Genomic DNA, 25,246 nt, shown 5'->3' with positions numbered 1-25,246 from the left:
CATGTAGATACCTGTCTTGCTCCATACAAGCCAATTCTACAACTTGATGTTTATGATGTGGCTATTCAACTGTGCACAGATGAACAAACAGCCTGTCTTTCATGAGGGACACTTGTCATACAGGGCACTTGATATCTTGAATGGAGCTGAGTATGGTTTTCCTTGATACAGTAATTTCACATTTGCATCACTCTTGTGGGATCTCAACCAATGTGAATAACAAAATCATGGAACAATAAACTGTAGTCTTGACAGGTCAGTATACTGCTACATTCAAATTCTGAAATGTGTTGGTAAATGTTTTTTCTTCTAACATGAAAAATAACATTAAGTTCTCATAAATAAGCAGTAGTCAAATGTGATATTTGAATGTGAAACCAGCTGCAGCATGATCTTACTCTTGCATGAGACTATTGGACAAATAACAAAATTATCAAGAATCTTATAAAAACACCTCAAGAGAAAGTGAACATTGTTTACAGTCTACTGTAACATTAAAGCTTCTCTCTCAAAACACAGCAGTCAGACTTTTTAAATAATCTTTTAAATAGTTTTCCAGTGAATAAGGTGGTTACTCTTTTTTTATTCATTTATTTTGTCTTCTCAGTACTGTTTAAATTATGACTACTTAACAAAAAAAAGTATGCATTTTGTGCTGCTGATTCAGATCTTAGTGAAAAGAGTGCACAGCACCATTATTGCTAGTATTTTTCCTATATAGTGGAGAATTAGTTTACTGAGTCCATTATAACACTGCAGTTATTTTCTGTGGAATCTCATAAGCATTCCATTGTCAACGATTTCACAATGATAATCATCAGTGTGTGCTGGCCCTCTCTCATTGAATTTTATACAGATCCCCCTTTCAGCCTGATGAATAGTTTTTATGTGACCCAGCATCAACTAGTCACATTTCCTGTGCAAAATATTCGATCATGTGAACATTGCATCTGAGGAACATATTTATAGAATAAAAATCCACTTCAGTTGCTTGTAATTTTATTAATTTATTCCAATACTGGTTTCAAAGCTGAAAGCCTTGCCTTCAGGTGCCACCAAATAACTATGAAAACATGAATGTGTGCTTTCTCTACAATTTGTTTTATGTGGCCACATTCCAATGTAGGTTTCTCTGGACAGTTACTACTAGATATTTTGGCTGTATTTTCATCAGCAGTGTAATTGAACAGTAATGGATCTCCTTATCTAGTTAGGTGTATTGTATTACATTTATTACTGTCAAGATCAACTATCAGTCTGGCAACAATCATCAATCTTGCATTTCCTGCACTTTGCTACAGTCTCCAGGCATTGCAACCACCCTACAGACATCATCATCATACGCAAGAAGCCTCAAACAACTTATGAATTTATTATACTACAAACAGCAATGGATATAATGCTTTCATGGAGCACACCAGAAATTACATTTAAATCTTCAAATTTTATCCTTTAAGAGTAATGTTGTGAGTTCTTTCTCTCAGAAAGTCCTGAATACTGTCACAATCCAGTTCCAATACTCACTAAGGCTGTAGAGCAGAACTGTAATGAATGTCTTCTGGAAATCAAGTAACAAGGCATCAATTTGGGTGCCTTTTGTCTGTGATGTTCTGTATCTCATGGACGAACAGAGGATCTGTATTTTACAAGACCTCTGCTTACACTGAGGTGACAAAAGTCAAGGGATACCTCCTAATATCACATAAAATATTTGTGCATGATGACTCTACAGCCATCCATACTTGCAAAAGTGTTGCTGGTGCAGGATTTTGTGCATGAATTGATCTCTTGGTTATGTCCATAAACAGGATTCATGTTGGGTGATCTGAGTGGCTAAATCATTTGTTTGAGTTGTCCAGAATGTTCTTCAAATCAACTGCAAACAATTGTGGCCCGATGGCATGATGCATTGTCATCCATAAAAGTTCCATTGTCGCTTGGGAGCAAGAAGTCCATGAATGGCTGCAAATGGTCTCCAGGTAGCCACATATAAACAATTCCAGTCAATGACCAGTTCAGTTCGACCAGAGGGCTCAGTTCATTCCACGTAAATACAGCCCACACCATTATAGAGCCACCACCTTCTTGCAGAGTGCCATGTTGAGAACTTGGACCAATGGCTTCATGGGGTCTGCACCACACTCAAAGCCTACCATCAGTTCTTACCAACTGAAATTGGGACTCACCTGACCAGGGCACAGTTTTTCAATCATCTAGAGTCCAAATAATAAGGTCAGGAGTCCAGAAGGGGCACTGCACATTATGTCCAGCTGTTAGCAAAGCAGTCATGTCAGTTGTCAGCTGCCATAGCCTATCAATGGCAGATTTTGTTGCACTGACCCAATGGATACATTCATCATATGTCCCACATTGATTTCTCTGGTTATTTCACACAGTGTTGCTTCTCTGTTAACACTGACAACTGTACACAAACACCACTGCCTTGGTCATTAAGTGAAGGCTGTCTACCACTGCATTGTCCATGATGAGAGGTAATGCCTGGAATTGGGTATTTTCAGCACACTCTACATACTGTGAATCTCAGAGTATAGAATTCCCTAATTATTTCTGAAGTGGAACATTCAATGTGTGTGTAGCTCCAACTCTCATTCTGCATTCAAAGCGTGTTAAATCCCTTCATGTGGCCACAATCATGTAGGAAACCTTTTCACTTGAATCACATGGGTACAGATGACAGCTCTGCCAATGCACTGCCCTTTTATGCCTTGTGCACATGGTACTACTTCCATCTGTATGTGTGCATATCATATCCAATGTCTTTTGTCGCCGCAGTGTATGGCATCCATGTTGGTTTTTATAGATGAGATTTTTCATTCTTCATTCTCTAATAATTTGTGAGGATAGAACATGTTCCATAAGTGTACAAAAGAGTGATGTCAGTAATATTGGTCTATAATTGTGTGCATCAGTTTGACAACATTTTTGAAAATAGGAATGACCTGAATCACTTGGCAAGCTCCATTGTTCCAGTGACCTACAGTATCTACTGCTAAAAGGAGAGCAAGCTCTTTAATAAAAAATCGATAATCTGCTTTCATATCAAATTTCAGACATGTGACTTGCAAAATGACAACAAAAAAATCAGATCAATAGGAGCACATATAAAAATTTATCAACAGACTTCTCATCCTATGCATTATTCATGAATGGATCAAAAATGGGGGAAAGTGGTAGTGGTACCAATGATATCTTTGACTACACTCTTTAAAGCAGTTTGTAGATTACAGATGCAAATATAAAATGACATAAAGAATTCTTAATTGTTGGTAGTCCCCTTGATGTGTTGTTATAAGCTTCTATTAGCTCTTATATGCTCTGTATGTACTCTGCCATGTTCTACTCTCTTCAACTGCTTCTCTAATCTGCTTTACTTTCTCTGGACTTCTCTTCCTCTAAGCTATGTGCTTCAGGCTTTTCTGATTTGAGGCAAATTTCCCTCGCCCATAAACTTGTATTTCTTCTTGCTATGGTGGTTTCATCATATTTTCACTCAATTTTTAATTTTTTGTGCTGTACCCCTGTCCTACTTCCATTCTCTTTTTATGTGGTACATGTCCTGCTTTCACTTGCCCCTGTATGTTGTTCCTGTATGATAGTATCCCAACTCAGCTTCCCTTTACTCTTTGTGTTCAATGCAAAGCGGAATTCATGCAACATTAGCTCTCAAAGAACTTGCCATTTATTATGATGACAACCACTTGTAACTCAGATGTGTGTGTTCCACCTAAACAATAAGGAGGCAAGCAGAAAGTTGAACATTACCTAGAAGAAACACACTCTAACCCATTGTGTAACTGTCAGTACCTGGGGTTAAAGCTGGATCATGCCTTAACCTAAAAACAACAGTGTATAGACGCCAGGCAGAAGGTATGTGCCAGGAACAAACTTATCCACAGACTGATAAACACTACATGGGGAGTGCAGCCCAGCATCTTCTGCAAATCTTCACTTGCTCAGTGTTTCTCTGTTGCAGAGTATGCCACACCAGTCTGGAGGAACTCTACTCATGCTAACCAAATTGATATGGCTCTTGAAGAGACAGGCCACATAGTCACAGGGTGCCCATTACCAACCCCAGATAATAAGATCTTTCCACTCATGAGAGTAGCACCTTCAGATATAAGAGGCAGAGAATGAAAAGAAGAAGCAGGAAGCAGATCCAAGGCATCCATCATTTGGAACTCACCACTGTACATCACAGCTGAAATCTAAAGAAAGCTTCCTACTTACAACAGCAACAATTCCAAGTTCAACAGAAACCTACAGAACTGAGCTGGAGAATTACAGACAGGAAAAGAGAAGCTATCAGGCTGTATGCAATACTTCTATCTGCTGGAAGACTGTCAAAAGGGTGAAAATAAGTGGTGGCAAGGCACAGGGCTAATTTGAAGGAGTGTGGTATGAGTGATGAATTTTGTGAATGCGGGGCAAGGCAGCACTCTGAGCACTTGTTGGCTTGCAGTAATCTGAGTGAACCTGTAACATGAAACTCTTGTCTGCAGGAAATGATGTACCATTCTGCCTGCTGAACACTGGACTCATAAAGTGTGAAATTCTCTTCAATTAATATTAGATTTAGTGTACTTTGGACTCAGGTAAATGAATAAATAAACTTACATTCATGTCTGAAAGAACAGACGCTATTGGCAGTCCACATCTGTGCAAATGAATAAATAAACTTACATTCATGTCTGAAAGAACAGACGCTATTGGCAGTCCACATCTGTGCAAGTATTGCAAAATTTATTCATTGTCTGTGAATTCTCACAGTGGAGAGAATGAGATAACAAGGAATGAAGACCAACATTGCTATTGTCATATGCCCACCTAGGCTTGTAATACTTCCATGAATGTCTAAGAGAACAGCCACTGCTGATGATCCACAGCTGTACAAAACACTTGGAGATTCCTTTGTTGACTGCAAATTCCTGTGGGAATCCAAGTAATGATGTGAGCATTAGGTGATGAATATAGCAGACTGTGATACAAGGATGTATACAGTTTGACACATGGAAGTCTGGGTCAGTCCAGGAGGTGCACATGCATAGCCAAAGTGGTTATGGTGACTGCTTGTGATAAAGCTCTAAATCCAGTTTTGAGTCCCAGCCCAGAACAAATTTTCATATGCTATTATTAGGTAGTGGGTCTATACCTAATACAGCTGATATCAAGGAATTCACAGTCAATGATTAAATTTCAAAATAAATAAAGTCAGTTTGATGTTATGTAAGTTCCCCAATCATAAAACAGTTATCAGAGGATATTTTAATGATCCAGCAATCAATTGGGACAATTATGATTTTGTTAGTGGTGGTTGTGACAAGGTATCCGGTGAAACCTTACTAAATACCTTCTCTGAAAACTATACAGAACAAGTACTTTATAAGCCCACTCATAATGGAAATATATTGGATCCAATGTCAACAAACAGACATGTCTTCTTTGAGTATATCCACACTGGGATTGGCATTAGTGACCTAGAAGCAAAGGCAGCAACTGTTATTACCAAAGTATAAAGGGCAATTAAAACAAGTAGAAAGATTTATATGTTCAGGAAACTTCAGTGCCTGATAAAAATACTGAAGTGCCCAGAAGACATGGTTGTCAATGTAACTTCATACATGTACACACCATCTGCTGGTATGTAAATTATCAAAGCTGCAATTCTTTGTTACAGGAAGAATGGCCACCAGAATTCATTACTATTGTTTGTGTTTTGTACTGTTAACAGGCAAGGTAGACCAAATACATCAACAAAATATCAGTTTTCAATTTTTGAAAATGCAATGTAACTGAATAGATAATAAAAATCTATTCACTGAATTGGTTGCAGCAGAACACACACATACCAAGGTTAAGGAAGTTTGCAAGCTTTTGGAGCCCATGGCTCCTCCTCCTGGCAAAAGGGCTGAAGAGGGATAAAGAAAAAGAGATGGTGAAGTTTATGAAAGGTGGAGAGTATGGAAAAGTCACCCAGAACCCCAGATCAGAAGAAACTTACCACACAGGACGAGAGGGAAAGAATGATTCAGTCTAGTATATGTTTGTTTTCTTGCTGCTGCTTCTTGGTAGACTTTTTATCAGTCCAGTTACACTATGTTTTCAATAAAAGGCCTGGTAGGGTATATATATGGCATGAATGGCATTAGATGTTGATTGATAACTGTGAAGGACCTGGACATTTCATACACACATGTAAGACAGCATTATCAGCAGCTGAAAGAGTTTCATTTGCTGGCTGGTCAAATCGTGCAATATCTAGATTTGTGGAGCATTCAGATGTGACAATGGCAAGAGGTTGGCCTACTTGGGAACATGACACCATGCATACTCATTGTCAAGGTTCTGGTTGACCCCGTATGAACACCGTAAGGGAAGATCAGCATACTGTGCACCAACTACACTGTAACCTTTTCACATTTGTGCCTGACAACCATCCAAGAACAAGTAATGGACTCCCTGCAACACTCTGTGTCACCCGACACTAATGGTGACAGCCTAGCAACTGCTGGACTAAGGAATTACCATGGCATGCCTAGGTCACATTAGTACTACAACAAATGACTGCATTTGGGACAGTGCCATGGCTGGGAAGCATGGACTGTTGATTAACGGTGTTGCAATGCATTCAGTGATGAACTGTGTTTCTGCACTACATTGGATGGTCACTGTATGGTGGCAACTTGGAATGAGCTTCCATTTGTCCATTGTTTTGAAGGGGCACAGCGGCATTACTCCTGCCACTATGGTATGGGGGAGTCACCAGGCATACTGCAGTATTCTCCCTCTCCTAGTTATCCTCAAGGAATCATTGTCTATTTTATATGGATGTATGTTGGTAAGTTTTAACTGAAGTGCCTTTCATAGTAATAACATTATTGCACACATAATTTTGCAATGAATTTAAAATTCAAATTAATGATAAATGTTGAGTATGACTTAGATCATTACAAACAGCAAATTTAGCACATTAACTTTTTGAAACACACAACTGCAAATTTTCATTTCACTCACAGTGCTTTCTCATATACACTTCATACTCACACACAAACACAGTAAATGGAACTAAACAAGCATGGAACTTACGAGTTTCTGAGAAACAGCACAGTTGATAGCATTCTGATTCTGATGGAGTTGCGTACCTATTCCTTGGGTCTGGGACACCATCATACATATAACTGCCTGAGACAACTCTTCATTTCGTCTTCATTTCACTAGAGACTGTCTGTAGCCATAAAACCAGCCAGCTTAAATTCCAAGCCCAACAATGAAGTGCCTTCACAGTTAAATGTGCTGCTATAGAGCTTTGATTTCTTGGCTCATTACTTATTTCTGAACACACGCTCTGGGAACCAGCACCATGATTTTTACTGTGTTGGGAGAGTTCCATGAAATTCCACAAATCATGGTTATTTGGCTTAGATTCCATAGTTTTGCCACCACCATCAACTGGGACAGCTACTGTGAGATTAGGCAGAAGAAATACTAAAGACATTCCATGACTATTATATTTATAGTCAATTATGAGGTCAGTATGGCTGGATTCACATCTCCGATAAGCTGCCAGTTGGAAAGGTCAAGATCCTGCTACACTTTTTAGCTTTATCTTGTACTGTAAAATATCTACATTAAAGTAGAATGCTGATGGGTTATGACATGATTGCCTTCTAAGTAGAGCTGTTAATGTGTTCATGTTGAAATCAAATACAGGACTTGGAGTGTCCTGACTTGGCGCACTTTTGCTGTCAGTCAGTTGATTGGACTCAAAAATCAGTTTATTGACACACTCCGTTTATGTCCACAAATGTAAGTTTCTGCAATCCATTACCACTTAAAAAAAAAAAATAAAAAAACGTGATGGTCTTGGGTGGCAAGGGCGATGTCAAGTCTGGGTGGCAGTGTGGTGCTGGCAATCTTCTTCTAGTTCTGTTGTCAGAAATGGAACTGCCTGCTGCTCGCTGTGAGGGCAATTTTTCTACCTGTGTGGCAAATGACTACTAGACAGCTATTGGTCTATCAATGTGTGCTCAGATTGGCTGACTCAGACTGGCTGAGGAAGATGGCATGTTGGATGCAGCAAAAGGCCCATAGATGTCGCAGCCTGCACTGCTCTTACATGTGCCCTCGGAACCAGCCTGCTACCTGCAGGTCAGATGAAGTTTGGCTGGTGTGCCTGTGGACATGGACCAGTGATCCACATAGTGGTGCTGCATTGGGGGTCAGCGATGTTGCAAGAGATCCCAAAAACACATCAGTACTGTCATGTATTGATTGGGTAGAGTCAATTGTGATGAGCTGTTTATTGGCTAGCATTCCCATAAGCATAAGTGTGTTACAAATTCTAGATGGAAACTGTGCATGACTTAGACGGTAAGAAAGTACAGTAATAATTCCAGCAGGGAATGAGGGCACTGTGTCCCTGGAAAACTTTATGTGGTATTTTGTTTCATAGTAAGAGGTGGTGGTCCTGATGATAAACATGCTGTAACATCAGCTATGCAGAACTCCAAGCTTCTAATACTATTCCCACAAAAAATTGGAGCTGAACTCATTCTCCCATGTGTAGATGGGCCCTCCCCTCATCATGATGATGAACTTGGAACTGCAGCGATGCCCTATGTGGGTGTGGTTGTTTTCAATGACTGCATTGGTGGTAATGCTAGCTGTTGCATTTCACCAACATCAGTTTGGCTAGTGAGCCTGTGGAGCTGGACCAATGAGCCACATAGTGGTGCTCCATTGTGGGTTGGCGATGTTGCAAGAGATCTGCATAATGTGATGTTGTTTATGAAGATGGGCTGGTAACTGTAGGCTGAGTCAGGCACTGTAGCAGTGTATATGGATGATTTCCTGTTGTGTTTGAGGCACTAGATGCACTTAGACTTTGGAAGAGATAGAATCCCAAAAGATCACTACTTGGTTTCTCAACTAGTTGTTAAAGAGACAGACTGTGAGCATTTGATATGAGACTCAAAGTCAGCATCCAAATCTCTTTTTGTTGTAACTGTAGCAATTGGTGAAAGCAACATGTTTTCCTCCACTGCACAGAACTCATTAACACTGACACTCATTGGAGCAGACCTTTTGCTTAATGGTATGATTGTCACACAAATTTTGTGTTCCTTTCATCATATGCATTAGTGTCTGAGCTTCAGTAATAGCTCCCTTTATCAAATTCCCAAGGACAAAGTTTAGGTTGACACAGTAGCCCTCCTCATCCACTTTAGGAGTTGGTGCCTCTGACTTCCTATTGTCATCTTTGTCTTTACTGGAAGCATCAAAACTTCCATTCTTTAAATCTGACTTTTCTTCTTTGCTGCTAGTACTATCTGTGCCCATTTTTTTCTTTTTTGCTTTCTCTTCCTTTTGCTTCTCACACATGATTCTTAAAAACCCTTCTTTCTTTAAGACTTTTAACCATTCATTGTATTTTTGAGGAATCTTGCGCCTGTCTAATAATAGATGAAAGCCCTGATATCCTAAATTCCTCAAATTAAATTATACATGGTCTTCCTAAGCCAGTGTATTTCATCAAAATGAACTGTTCAAGTAGTTTTTCAGTAGTCATTTCCAAACACTGACGTTTGAAGTCAATATGTTTGTGTCTAATGAGTTCATGGTTGTGCTGGAGATCATCAGCATAAGTGCTGAGAAATTCGTTCATCTGTTTCAGATTAGCCTCCTCAATTTTTTGATAAATCGAGAAAGCCAATTTCATTTTCCTTTCAAATTGTTTCTTAATCATCTAGTATTTGTCTACCAGTGCTTTAAACTCTTCCTGCACATTCTTGAATTTTATTTCTTATTTTTCCAGATCCTTAGATGATGCATTTTCTTTTCTTTTTTTGAACTTTTTGTATTGCAAACCCCTTTGTGTGTATTTATCTTCAACCTTCTGCAATACTGGGGCTGGTGACTAGATAGCTTGGACCACTTCCAACATGCTTCCTTCATCCTCTTTAATCAATTTATGTTTTTTTTTCTGCTAACTTCCTTCACAATTTGAGTAACTTTCTGTACCATCTGCATGCCCAAATTTGACAGTTTCTCTGCTGAAGAGTGTGTAACTTACCAAACTTGAGCAAATGGTGTAACTGGTAGTGATTGAGAGAACGTGGATGGCCCAGTGGTATGCCACAGAAATCATGCGTTACCTTTCACGAGACAATATTATGGCACCATATTTCAACAGGACAGTGCTTGTAAGCACATGCCACATTCTTGTGGCCAGCAAGATCCCAAAATCTGTCATCAACAGAGCATGTGTGTGATCACCTTACATGCCAACACAATACCAGTGTCTGTATCCAGGACAGCAAGTACCAGTTACAACAGTTGTAGGTCAATTTGCCTCAGGAGAGGATACAATGCCTTGTGATGTTCTTCTCAACCAAACAAATGCATACATCCAAAAGAGAGGGTATGCAATGTTGTATTAATAAATGGGGTTCCTACTACCAAGTTCTGCACTTTCCTAGTACTGCAGTTGAGTGGCTGGTAAATGGGCAAAACTAGCCCCAAACTGGCACTGCAGTCAAGCAGAGCAGACAGCACTGGTATCACTTCAAACACTATTTAAATAGGAAAAAAATAACATTCATGCCTCCTAAGAACTTTCTGGCATTTGCTTCTCAACCATTCAAGTCAAAAGGCTGTTTTCAGAATTTTAATCACAGTGTCCTGTAAATAAAAGTACTATTACACAAAATAAGTCATCTGGTTATAGACAGTGCTACCTTTGTGAAGTTGGTAGCAGTTTTCTAGTAGTTACACAATTATATTTTTATAACACTACTATCCAATTTCCAGATTAATATTTTGATCATTCTGTGACTGCCGTCATACAGATTCATAAAATTTATCAGTCTTTGAATACTTACTGTAAAGTTGACACTATAAATTGCAGACAGGCACAACTGAAATGCACTTATATGTAAAGACACTTACACATTAGCTTTTGGCCACATCCTTCATCAGACAAAGAAATATACACAAATTCATTCATACAAGCAAGAACACCTCAAGCACACTTAACTGCCATCTCTGGCAGCTTGGACCAGAATGCCACTGTCATGAAGAATGAAAGCAGCAATGTAGTGGTGGTGGAGAAGAGAAAGGGGAAGGGATAGCAGGGTAAAGGGGGAGGAGGAGAGAGAAGAGCACTGTCTGGCTGAGCGTGCATAATTTAGACTGCCTACAGGCATGGGTGACGAAACTGAGGTGCAGGGAGTTGCGGAGGGGGGAAATGGGAACAATAAAGGAGAGGAGTGGGAAAAGATGGGTGGGTGCATTGGCAGAGAGTGGCACACAAAGAGGATGGGAGATGAGGAGGATGTAACAGGACAGTGGGGATGGAAACTGCTGGGAGGAGGATGTGGGGACAATATTTCCATAGGCTGAGGTCAGGATGATTTCAGGACCGGAGAATGTGTACAAGGCTACTTACCATCTGTGCAATTAAGAAAAGCTGATGGAGGAGGGGAGGGCCTAGATGGCTTTGGCAGTGAAGCACCCATTGATATCAATCATGTCCTGTTCAGCTTCATGTTGAGCCACAGGGTGGTCTACTTTGCTGTTGGGCACAATTTTGTGGTGGTTGTTCTTCCTGATGGACAGCTGGTACACAGTCATACCAATACAAAAAGCTGAGCAATAGTTGCAGGAGAGCTGGTACATGACATGGCTGCTTTTACAAGTGTTCTGCCCTTTGAACTTGTGACATGACTGGAATGGGAAGTGCTGGCTGGTTGGATTGGACAGGTCTTTCACTTTGGTCTTCCACGGGGATGTGATTCTTATGGCAAGGGGGTTCGGATGGGTAGTTGCATAGTGATGGACTAGGATGTTGTGGAGGTTGGATGGGCAATGGAACACCACATGTCTGCTTGTGTCTGTGTATGTATGGATGGATATGTATGTGTGTGTGTGTGCGCGCGAGTATATACCTATCCTTATTTCCCCTTAAGGTAAGTCTTTCCGCTCCCAAGATTGGAATGACTCCTTACCCTCTCCCTTAAAACCCACATCCTTTCATCTTTCCTTTTCATTCCCTCTTTCCTGACGAAGCAGCCGCCGGTTACGAAAGCTAGAAATTTTGTGTGTGTGTGTGTTTGTGTGTTATTTTATTGTGCCTGTCTACCGGCACTTTCCCGCTTGGTAAGTCTTGGAATCTTTGTTTGTATATATTTTTTCCATGTGGAAGTTTCTTTATATAAAAACAAAGATGATGTGACTTACCAAACCAAAGTGATGGCAGGTTGATAGATACACAAACATACAAACAAAATTCAGGCTTTTGCAACCAACGGTTGTTTTATCAGGAAAGAGGGAAGGAGAGGGAAAGACTATAGGATGTGGGTTTTAAGGGAGAGGGTAAGGAGTCATTCCAATCCCGGGAGTGGAAAGACTTACCTTAGGGGGAAAAAAGGACAAGTATACACACATATCCATCCGCACATACACAGTCACAAGCAGACATTTGTAATTTTCACATCTGTCAGCACCCGCTTTCTTTGGAATTGGAATTATTATATTCTTCTTCAAGTCTGGTGGTATTTTGCCTGTCTCATACAGTTTGCTCACCAGATGGTAGAGTTTTGTCAGGACAAGCTCTCCCAAGCCTTGTTTCGACTTAGGACTTTCAGTGCTCTGTCAAACTCTTCACACAGTATCATATGTCTCATTTCATCTTCATCTACATCCTCTTCCATTGCCATAATATTGCCCTCAAGTACGTCGCCCTTGTATAGACCTTCTATATATTCCTTCCACCTTTCTGCTTACCCTTCTTTGCTTAGAACTGTGTTTCCATCTGAGCTCTTGACATTCATACTAGTGGTTCTCTTTTCAAATGGTTCAAATGGCTCTGAGCACTATGGGACTTAACATCTGTGGTCATCAGTCCCCTAGAACTTAGAACTAATTAAACTTAACTAACCTAAGAACATCACACACATCCATGCCCGAGGCAGGATTCGAACCTGCGACCGTAGCAGTCCCGCGGTTCCGGACTGAGCGCCTCACCCGCTAGACCACTGCGGCCGGCTGGTTCTCTTTTCTCCAAAGGTCTACTTAATTTTCCTGTAGGCAGTATCTATTGTACTCCTAGCGAGATAGGCCTCTACATCCTTACCTTTGTCCTCTAGCCATCCCTGAGTAGCCATTTTGCACTTCCTGTCGATCTCATTTTTGAGACGTCTGTATTTTATATTTTCTCTTTTTGTCAATTAAATTCAATATTTCTTCTGGTACCCAAGGATTTCTACTAACCCTCGTCTTTTTACCTACTTGATCCTCTGCTGCCTTCACTACTTCATCCCTCAAAGCTACTCATTCTTCTTCTACTGTATTTCTTTTCCCCATTCTTGTCAATTGTTCCCTTATGCTCTCCCTGAAACTCTGTACAACCTCTGGTTTAGTCAGTTTATCCAGGTCCCACTCCTTAAATTCCCACCTTTTTGTAGTTTCTTCAGTTTTAATCTACAGTTCATAACCATTAGATTGTGGTCAGAGTCCACATCTGCCCCTGGAAATGTCTTACAATTTAAAACCTGGTTCCTAAATCTCTGTCTTACCATTATATAATCTGTCTGAAACCTGTCAGTACCTCCAGGCTTCTTCCATGTATACAACCTTCTTTTATGATTTTTGAACCAATTTAACAATGATTAAGTTATGCTCTGTGCAAAATTCTACCGGGCAGCTTCCTCTTTCATTTCTTACCCCCCAATCCATATTCACCTACTATGTTTCCTTCTCTTCCTTTTCCTACTATCAAATTCCAGTCACCCATGACTATTCAATTTTCGTCTCCCTTCACTATCTGAATAATTTCTTTTATCTCATCATATATTTCTTCAATTTCTTTGTAAAATCCTTTATATATACCTTTATATGTGTATTCTCATGCCACCACTTGGTGAGTAGATTTTTTTTATCTAAAAGAAGGCTATCTGATGTACAGCATCACTTACTCCAAGAGAATAAAGAGCTTAATATTATGATGGTTCCTAGCCTCTCTATTTGCTTCCCAATGTTAAAGAAAATTTAACTCTTTCAGGCTGCTAGATTTAAATATATGAGCACAACACAAGAACTGGACATTCTGTTCATTTATTCAACAGTAAGCTAGCTAAGATTCATGACATTCACTAATATATTGGCCACTGACTTTTCAACAAACTTCCAAAGACAGACCGTTCTGTTTCCTGCAGTACATTTAAAATTGTCTTAGAAGAAAAAAACAATATTACTCAGTAAAAGAGAATGAGGAATCACATTCAACTGGCATAAGGTTTTGTCACACTAAGTTGTAACACTAGAGAATGCTATAAAATAAAAATAATCTATATCAAATGGTTTGTCAACAGATTCCTGCACATGTAATATTGACACTATATGTAACACAATATCATTGATAAAAATGTGAAATTTTACGTATTCCTTCTTTTAGCTGTATAGGTAAATATTTGCACCAATAACATCTGCAATGTTCAAAGGTGAATAAACAAATATATTTGTGAAGATAAGTTATGACAATCCTGCCATGAAATATGTTATTTTATTTTACTGTATATCATTCCACTTATTTGTTCTAACTGTATACTCATTTCTGTAAATATGGCACAGATCCAAGCAAAGAAAGCTACACTTAAGTGAGGATTTCTTAAGCAGATAAGACATCTGCTGCATCAAATGTGAATTAGCAACATAATCATAACCATCTAATATGGTGGGATATCAACTAATAAAGTTGTGAGAAAAAGGGGAAAGTACAAGCCAATGTGCAAAAGCCTATACTTTCAGTTTACAAAAGAAAATCCAAATGAAAAACACCTTCATTGAAATGCTATGTGGAATCTCCCTTCCATAACTTTACAGTAAATTTTGATATCAATATAATTAATAAACATTAATTCATAAACAAATGACTGTATGGAAGCTATTTGAATGGGACAGATTGCTGCTTGTCACACAGAAGACGCAATGAGTGGCAGACAGGCACACTGAAAAGAACACTGCTGTCAGACTAAGCTCTCTTTTTTCTGTAATCTTGTCTGGCACATGGTGTCCCACCTAATGTATGTAGCACTAAAAATGACTTTTCATGCTGTCACTCATCCTATTGCAAAAACCTTTACCTTTTTCAATTCTGTCTGTCCCTCACCCTCACGAATCTGGTCCTTGATAACCATACAATCCAAGCTAACACTATTCTTCACAGCCTACAGAAAATCCTTTTACTCTGTGACCACAACATCCTGAGTGCCATCACTGCAACAGGAACTATTGACCTTCACCAGCTGGATTAGCATTTCCATCACTCCCTGACCATGCCTTGCTGGCATACTCTGCACATACTGCCTAACAAATCCTCATAAACTTCCTCCTCCCTCCATGGAACACACCACTCCTGAACACACAGCCCTCAACACTGTTGTCTGTCTTTCTGACAAAACTCCCTTCTTTCCTTTCTTTCTTGGTAAATCTTTCAGGGGCCTCACTTCTAACCTGGTCTCACCTTTCTTCCTAAATCCCTCCTCCTGAGTCCACCATATGTGTATGGAACATACTGCCACCCGTAACCCAAAAAACAGTCCAGACATTAACATCCTTTCTGCACACAAAGGCTCAGCCACAGAGGTCCTGAATTGTTGTGCCTATGTGGATTAAGGTCTCCACCAACTTTCCAGCATATCTGCATTCAAACCTTACAACCATGAGTACATACCAGAAGTCTAATATGACTTCAAGCAACTTTCCAATGCCTTAGGTCCATCCCAAAACCTGACACCGGAATCCCTATCTCTCCTCACACCAGCAACCTCTGCACTTCCACCTTTTCCCAACTCCCCAAACTCCACAAACCCAATTCAACAGGTCTCACTACTGGCTGTCCCATTGTGGCTGCGTACAATGCTCCCACAGAACAAACCTCTGCCTTTGTTGACCAACACCTCCAAACTGTTGTCTGTAATCTGCCATTGTACAATCAAGACACTGCTCACTTCCTTCATTGCCTCTCCACAGTTCCTGTTCCATTACCACCAGACTCCTTGCTAGTCACTGAGATGCAATGACCTTGTATACCAACATCTCCTAACATCCATGGCTTTGCAGCTATGTGTCTGTGCATGAAAATATGAGTAGTTTTACTAGAAAAATAGCTAACTTAAAAGATAGTCAGAATAATCTTCCTGACACAAAACTGACCAACTCTTCCTACTCCTCATAGCCTCCTATATCCTGATTCATAAATATTTCACTTTTGAAAGTGAAATCCATAAACAAAGTCATGGTACAGCCATGGGTGCTCAGATGGCACCATCCTATACCAATTTATTTATGGGCCATCTGGAGGAGTCATTCCTATCCAGTCAACACCAAAACCTCTTGTCTGGTTCAGATTAATTGATGACATTTTTATCATCTGGACTCATGGCACGGCCTTGCCAACCTTTCCTCTTTCCTACATAACCTCAACACTTTTTCTCAAACTCACTTCATATGGTCCTTCTCAGCTCATCAAAACATCTTCCTAGATGTTGATCTCAATTTCTCAGATGACTCCATAGATAGGTTATCCATATCAAACATATCAACTGCCAAAAGTACTGCGACTTTGACAGCTGGCACCTGCTTCATGTGGAAAAGTCTGTTCCTTATAATCTCACCTTCCCTCGGGCACTGCGTGTAGAGTAGAAAGCAGGAATTGTTGAAATATACCAATAACCTTATCAGAGATTTTACTGACAGACAATATCCTATCCTGCTCTTTCATAAACAAATCTCCTGTGCCATCTCCTCCTCTGACACCAATAAACCTATTAACCAACCAACAACCAGCACTCCTCTGATCATCCTGTATCGCCCTGCCTTTCAAAAGCTCAGCCACATTCTCCCTCAGGGTTTTGACTACCTTTCATCATACCCTGAGTATTGAATATGCTACCAAAAAACCTGTCCATATCACCCACTGCACTACCCACACAACCTATAGAATATACTTATCCATCCTCATTCCAGTGCTACTCCCAATTATGCACCCCATGGGTCATTGCCCTGTGGTTGGTCCACACAGTAGACTTGTCCCATACTCCCACCCACTACCTCCCAATGCAGTCCAGTCACAGGAATTTCCTACCACTAAAAGAGAGGCCACAAGTGAAAGCAGCTGTGTTATATGTCAGGTGTGCTGCAATTGCTGTACTGTGTTGGCATGACAAGTAACTAACAGATTACTTACATGAATGGCCACTACCAAGTTGTGGCAAACAGCAAAGTTTACCATCCAGTTGCTAAAAATGCTGCACACTATAACACAAATGACTCCAACAGCTGCTTCACTATTTGGGCCATTTAAATACTCAGTTCCAGCATAAGTTTCTTTGAACTATGTATATGAGAATTGTCTCTCCAGCATGCCCTATATTCTTGCAGTCCCTGTCCTAAACTTTTGCTAATCTGTTCCACTGCCTCACCTAACCTTTTCCCTCCCTCTGTCTGTCCACACCACTACTTTTCAGTCCAGATGTTGCACTGCCTTCTCCCACCACATTCCCCCTCCCCTCCCCCACTGTGAGCATTCTGTATCTCTCTCCTCATTCTCTCTCTCTCTCTCTCTCTCTCTCTCTCCTCCCTCCCCCTTATCCCCCTCTTTCTCCTCCCTTTTCTAACACTCTCCTTTCTCTCTCCACTTCCTTTCTCCCTCTTTATCTCCACCTTCCTCTCCTCCCCTCCCCCTCTCCTGCCCTCTCTACCTCTTCCTAAAACTCTTTTTGCTCTACTCTCTGTACTCCTCTCACCTTGTTGTGTAGCCATTGAGTCATCTGTTCAAAGACCTGCCTCTTGCCCACTTCTTTCTCTTTGTATTCCCAGTTACATCTGTTCAGGCAACTGCTTTTAATAATTGAGTATCAATAATCGGTCTTGTTGTGACCATGGAAATGCATATTTGGATGTCTATGTGATTGTGCATGTGAATGTGAGTAGTTTTTCTAGAAAAATAGCAAGAATCAAAAGATAGCCAAAATAATGTTTCCTGTTACTTGTCTCTGTGCTCCATGCATTGGTTCACTGTAGGCGGGTGTGCCTTTCCATTATTTTGTGTACTGACTGAGTCCTTTGTCACATATAGATAAAACACCAACATTCTCACATGCATAAGACACACACATATGGCCACTGGCATCACCAGATGCTAAAAGTTGATTGTGACTGTATCAGGGATGGGTAATGAGGATATAGGAGAGACATGGGGCACGGAGGAGACTGGATGGCAAGATAGGGGCGGGGGAAGATGCTAGTGGTGCCTGTTGGGGAGTGCAGGAACATGGTGAGGACAGAATTGTGGACTGCTAGGTCCAACATTAGGAGGATGCATTTGATGGTGGAGGGTGGAGTGGAGTGGGGAATCGTAGAGGGGAAAGGAGAGAAGCAGAGAAAGGGAGAGGACTATGCAGCTGCACTGATGGGGTAGAAGGCATGTGTAGGGCTGAAGTGGAAGCAGCAGATGTCATAGGTAGGAGGAGGACATGGACTAGAGAAGGCTGAGGCCATTGGATTTATGGGAATGAGGCATGTGTTGCGTAGAGAGTTCCCAGTTGCACAGTTCAGATAAGCTGGCATTGGTGGGAAGGCTCCAGATGATACCCCATTTCAAGTCATGATAGGAGAAATATGTTCCCCACTATTATCCCTACTCCTCCCACAGAAGTATTCTATCACCCAACTAACCTTCACAATATCCTTGGCTGTCCATACTCCTCCCATTGTCCCTCACTCCCTTGCCTCATGACTTATATGCCAGCAAACAAACATAGATGTAAGACCTGTCCCATACATCTTCCCACTACCACTTACTCCAGTCCTGTCATAGGCATCTCCTATCACATCAAAGGCAGAGCTTCCTGTGAGAGCAATCATGTAATCTACCTACTTAGCTGCAGCCACACTGAAGTGTCCTATGTGTCCAGTAACAAATGGTCTGTTTGCTTTTATGGACACAGCCAGACAGTGACCATGTGTCAACTGGACCAACCAGTTGCTAATCATGCTACCCAACTCATTATACTTGACTGCAACAACTGCATCACAGCCCGTGCCATATGGATTCTTCCCACAAACATCAGATTTTCTGCACTGTGCATGTAGGAACTCTTCCTGCAATATATCCTTTATTCCCATAATCCCCCTTCCCTCAACCTTCACTAGTCCCTGTCTCCAACTCCCAATATCCCACTATGCCATTCCCTACTCCAATCCAGTCCTACACATGTCTTATATCCTGCCAACACACCTACATAATCCTTCATCTTCTGTACTCCTCTTCTCTACCTTTTACTCCCCCTGCCTCCCCCCCCCCCCTCCCTCTCTCTCTTTCCACTCCCCAACAATTTCCTAATTTTGTACCTAGCAGACCACTAACCTACATCCACTATGTTTCTGTGTTTCTACACACTCCCACAGGCAACACTAGCTTCTTCAACAACCCCCCCCCCCCCCACCCCCACCCACCCACATACCCCATACGTCTTCTGAATCTGCACTACTTACCCCAGCTGAGAGCACTGCTCACCTAAGACATAGTCACAGGTGGGACTTTACACCCAGAGACAATGGTGGCCATATGTGTGTGAGTTATGCATGTGTGAATGTGTATGTCTTTTGTCTACATTTGACAAAAGTCTTAGTCCAATAGCTTATGATAACTAGTAGTCTCTCTTAAGCATGCCACCAATACAATGTGCTTCAGTTTAATTACTGTTTCATAGACTGTGGCATCTGGATTCTTCGCAGCAGCAGTAGCCTTCCTGAACTGTGCAGCTGTGTACTCTCCCTACAACATATGCCTCATCTCATGGTAGTCCTTGTTGTTCAGCTGCCTATCCTCTTCCTTGCTCCCATCCCTCCCTTGCACTACATTCTGATGTTACAGTTAGCAGTGCTATCCTGCTCTCAGTACATTGCTGCATGCTTCCAAATGGAGAAATAGCTGCTTCCCTACCCTGTCATGATACGCCCTCTCCTTCTCCCCATCTGCCACCATTTCTTTATCCCTACTACCCACTCCAAATGGAATGCTACTCATGTCGAACACAGCCTCAGTTGGGCCTTAGCACCCAGAGACAGTGGCCACATGTAAGTTGTGTGGATGTGTGTGATATTTTTGTTTCTAAAGAAGGACTTGGTCGAAAAGCTGAAATATTCTAGTACTCTTTTTTGTTGTGCCTATCAGTGACTCAGGGCCTCCTCTGTGATGTGAATAGCAATATATTATTTCCATATTGTTGTTGTTCCATACTGGAATTTCCATTGGGTCAATTTACAGTGTAGTTATGCCTGACCAGATTTTCCATTATTTTACTGGTAGAGTAGTGTAGCATCTGTGACCAAAGCTCTCCAAACCTACCAAAAACAGCATCAAGCTCCAGAGCTTATTTTTGTACAGTCTGTCTAATTTAGCTCTATCAATCAACTTGTACTATAGGGAAATAGCTTTCTACAGTTATGAGAGTAAAGTAATACCTCAACCAGTCAGCTGTGCTTGTATTTTCACCTGGGATTACTATCACAGAAAATTACAAGGTGATCCTAGGTATGCACATCTATGCACATTTTCAAAGTGACTTCCATTTAATGAGATAAACTTCTTTTTTAGTGTTATTTGGACAATTTTTGATTGCCTCAACTTTTGGAATAATAATATCTAATTTAGAGCATATTTTGCATTTTAGTAGGTATTACCTGTCTTATTTGTCAATGTTAGAATCATCTCTTTGGTTTCACCTCGGCAAACTTTCCCAAAATCCAGAAGCTCCTCTGAGACATGAATGGTAGGGAAGATAACAGATATCTTTAGTGGTATGTACTGTAAATACATAGAATATGATGTGTGCAAATTAATTTGCTTGAATGAGTCTTCTAATAGGATAAACACAGACAAATTTAAAAGGATAAACAAACCTGATGAAGAAATTTATGTTGAGTCACTGAAATGCAACTTTCAAATTCAACCACTTTCTGATTTTTTGCTGTAATCAATTCTTTACTCTTAGGATCCTGAAGTGCTAAAAGAGCTTCTGCAACATAATTTTGGTTAATTTTGCACTGGACAGTTAACTGAAATAAGAAATAAAATATGTGAGAAGGGCAGTTTAAGGAAATATGGACCAAAAACTAAAAATAATAATGAGAACATAAAAGTAATGTAAAGGTACATAACAGAAACAGCTTCTGCTATGAGTAGCTAACAGCTTCTCATAGCTTTCTAGCTTTCTGGTTTCCTTAAATCCTAACCCCCTTCCTGCCTTCTTCAGGTTTGTTGATAATGTTTTCGTAACCATATGTAGGCCCATGATACTTAGTCATTGTGCTTCTGCATGCTCAGAATCTCCTTTCCTATCCCTTTCAAACCACCTACCTCTATGTTAACATCCACATCTCTGATGGTTTCACAAAAACGTCAATTCATATAAAAACTACCAACTTTGAACAGTACCTGCACTTGATACTGGCCATCATTCCACACAAAAAAGTTCTCCCATAGAGTCTAACAATCTGTGATGGCACATCTTCAGTAACAAGCAATGTCTTGCCCAGTGTGCTGAAGAACTTAGTAAGACCTTTGAAGACAGGCACTAACATCTAAACCTAGTCCATCATCTGTTAGTGTGCCAATCTAATTTATGAAATATTCCAGCCAAGCTTTATACCACACATACTCCCAGTTCCCGTTGATGGCCCAAGCACTTCGCCTGTACTATGCACTTACCAAGAACAATCTTTTCCCATCAAGTCACAAATATATCCTATCCTGTAAAGGCATGGTCACTTATGAAATGAATCATCTCATATACCACCTATGCCGTAATTTCTGTCCAGTGTTTTATGGAGACATGAATGCCAAGAAGCCTCATCTGATTAATGGGGTCATACACAGCTGTCAGAGCACTCCAGTAATCTCTCTTTGCACAAAGTCACCCTGAACACACTATGTCAGGTTTAGGTTGTAGCCAATATTTGATTATCCAGGGCAGAATCCTACTTGTGAGTGAACAAATTTCGCTTTCATTATGTTTGTGATAAGTGGAGCATTTTATTTCTTATACTCGATGGAGTGATGGAATAATGATACAGACAGGAATTTTTTCGACTCATTTCATTCCTCCCCTGGTTTTTACACTACAACTGGCCTGACCTTCCTTCATGTCACTGCGATCTGCACGTTAGTAAGATAACATTTTATTGTGTCCAGCAAGCATTTCATTGATTTGTATTCAAAGTTAATTTTTATTTATTTATTTTATTCAACCATTAGTTTCTTGATACCAGCTTTTCTGTTCTGCTTACTATTAGATATTACCTACTCCAGCTTAGCCACTATGAATGTACACTCCTGGAAATTGAAATAAGAACACAGTGAATTCATTGTCCCAGGAAGGGGAAACTTTATTGACACATTCCTGGGGTCAGATACATCACATGATCACACTGACAGAACCACAGGCACATAGACACAGGCAACAGAGCATGCACAAAGTCGGCACTAGTACAGTGCATATCCTCCTTTCGCAGCAATGCAGGCTGCTATTCTCCCATGGAGACGATCGTAGAGATGCTGGATGTAGTCCTGTGGAACGGCTTGCCATGCCAATTCCACCTGGCGCCTCAGTTGGACCAGCGTTCGTGCTGGACGTGCAGACCGCGTGAGACGTCGCTTCATCCAGTCCCAAACATGCTCAATGGGGGACAGATCCGGAGATCTTGCTGGCCAGGGTAGTTGACTTACACCTGCTAGAGCACGTTGGGTGGCACGGGATACATGCGGATGTGCATTGTCCTGTTGGAACAGCAAGTTCCCTTCCGGTCTAGGAATGGTAGAACGATGGGTTCGATGACAGTTTGGATGTACTGTGCACTATTCAGTGTCCCCTCGACGATCACCAGAGGTGTACAGCCAGTGTAGGAGATCGCTCCCCACACCATGATGCCGGGTGTTGGCCCTGTGTGCCTCGGTCGTATGCAGTCCTGATTGTGGCGCTCTCCAGCACGGCGCCAAACACGCATACAACCATCATTAACACCAAGGCAGAAGCGACTCTCATTGCTGAAGATGACACGTCTCCATTCGTCCCTCCATTCACGCCTGTCGCGACACCACTGGAGGCGGGCTGCATGATGTTGGGGCGTGAGTGGATGACAGCCTAACGGTGTGCGGGACCATAGCCCAGCTTCATGGAGACAGTTGCGAATGGTCCTCGCCGATACCCCAGGAACAACAGTGTCCCTAATTTGCTGGGAAGTGGCGGTGCGATCCCCTACGGCACTGCGTAGGATCCTATGGTCTTGGCGTGCATCCGTGCGTCGCTGCGGTCCGGTCCCAGGTCGACGGGCACGTGCACCTTCCACCGACCACTGGCAACAACATCGATGTACTGTGGAGATCTCACGCCCCACGTGTTGAGCAATTCGGCGGTACGTCCACCCGGCCTCCCGCATGCCCACTATACGCCCTCGCTCAAAGTTCGTCAACTGCACATACGGTTCACGTCCACGCTGTCGCGGCATGCTACCACTGTTAAAGACTGCGATGGAGCTCCGTATGCCACGGCAAACTGGCTGACACTGACGGCGGCGGTGCACAAAAGCTGCACAGCTAGCGCCATTCGACGGCCAACACCGCGGTTCCTGGTGTGTCCGCTGTGCGGTGCGTGTGATCATTGCTTGTACAGCCCTCTCGCAGTGTCCGGAGCAAGTATGATGGGTCTGACACACCGGTGTCAATGTGTTCTTTTTTCCATTTCCAGGAGTGTATTTGCATAGAAGCTTGAGACCTCTTAATGGTTTCTAAAGTCATGTCTGTTGTGATTTTGCAGCTGAACAGTAATTGGTGTACAGTCACTTAGGTGAAATCATTGCAGGCATATGTGGGATCTCCACTGATTTTTTTTTTAACTGTTTCCAGTCTGCACTACTTTCCACTTTGATGTTGAGACTTTTTGCCAGTTTGCTCTACTTTGTCTTTCTGACTTCGGTAAGACATTGTAACAGTTTTCCTCCTGCATGTGTGGCCTCTTCAGCAAATGGATTGTTCTGGTGAAGCTCTTGGTGTGGTATGAGTGGAGGTTTGGTAGTCTGGATCCATCAGACTCACAGTATTGATCTGTTTGAAATTAGCTTGGTGAGATCTGTGAAGTCATAGTCTCCACACTTTTGAGGTATTCTATCAAGCTCTGTGTTAAGACCCTTTCTGAAGCAGTTCCAGTTGACTCTTGAAGTGTACCTCCTCTAACTTCACCACCGTGATGAGAAAATACATTATGGGTCTGTGCTACATGTGAGGAGTCCAAGATCTTGTTAGGATTGTGCAGTCATCCCTATGTGCCACTGTCAGATGAGAATGGCAGTTTTACTGTCACGGATCAGCGTTTGTTTCTAAGCCACTTATCATGCTTTTAGTGCAGCTCTGTTGTCGTGTGACTCCTAGTAACAAAATTTCATTCACTACTTCTTCTGTCATTGTTATTATTTCTTAATTTAACAAACATAATTGTATTCCCTGAAAGCAGAAGTATTTTTTTCTCCTGTTTCAAAACCAGTGTTATTTATTTCAATGACTGTAAGAATGATAGAGCAATGTTTTACATAGAAATACTCCAGAATTCCATATGTAATGTATACCTATTTTTGTAACTAAAAGATGGTCCAGCCCTCCTTTATTTTGAAGAGGCCTGATGAGAATGTTCTTATTTTTACCAAACTCTGGCTAACATAATTGTAAATTGTTTTATTTGTATACATTATCTTAACCACCACCAAAAAAGTTAATGTTATCTGTTCTGGATTAATACCAATTACTGCTTTGTTAAATTGTAGGAATAAAATAGGAGGACTAAAAGAGTAAAATAACACACAAATAAAAGTGCACAGTATACAAAAATTATTACTTGATAGTCCAGGTTCATTTACGTGGTGCCCATGGCACAGCCTGGTGACATTTCTGTTCCTGAGAATACTCAATAACCTTGAAACTTGATTGGACTTTACAGTTAAAAAAAATAAGATAAAATTGATTTCTAAAACAACTAACTTTGCTAAAGGACAGTTAAGACACATCATAAACAAGGAAGAATAATGTGTGAGATACAGGAGCCAGTCAAAATACCTAAATACTTCAAAAAAGGCACGGGCTGGCAGGTGTGAATGTTACTGAAGAAATTCTTCT

At 41.1% G+C, this 25,246-nt stretch overlaps 1 pseudogene; it reads right to left on the bottom strand.

The window, feature by feature from the left end:
- Window positions 1-7,235: 7,235 nt before the first annotated feature.
- The window catches only part of LOC126355308 (F-BAR domain only protein 2-like), a 33,493-nt pseudogene continuing 15,482 nt past the window's right edge, over window positions 7,236-25,246 (bottom strand).

Source organism: Schistocerca gregaria, chromosome 3, assembly GCF_023897955.1.
Source record: "Schistocerca gregaria isolate iqSchGreg1 chromosome 3, iqSchGreg1.2, whole genome shotgun sequence".
NCBI classification, from domain to species: domain Eukaryota; kingdom Metazoa; phylum Arthropoda; class Insecta; order Orthoptera; family Acrididae; genus Schistocerca; species Schistocerca gregaria.
This window is presented reverse-complemented; position numbering and strand designations above follow the sequence as displayed.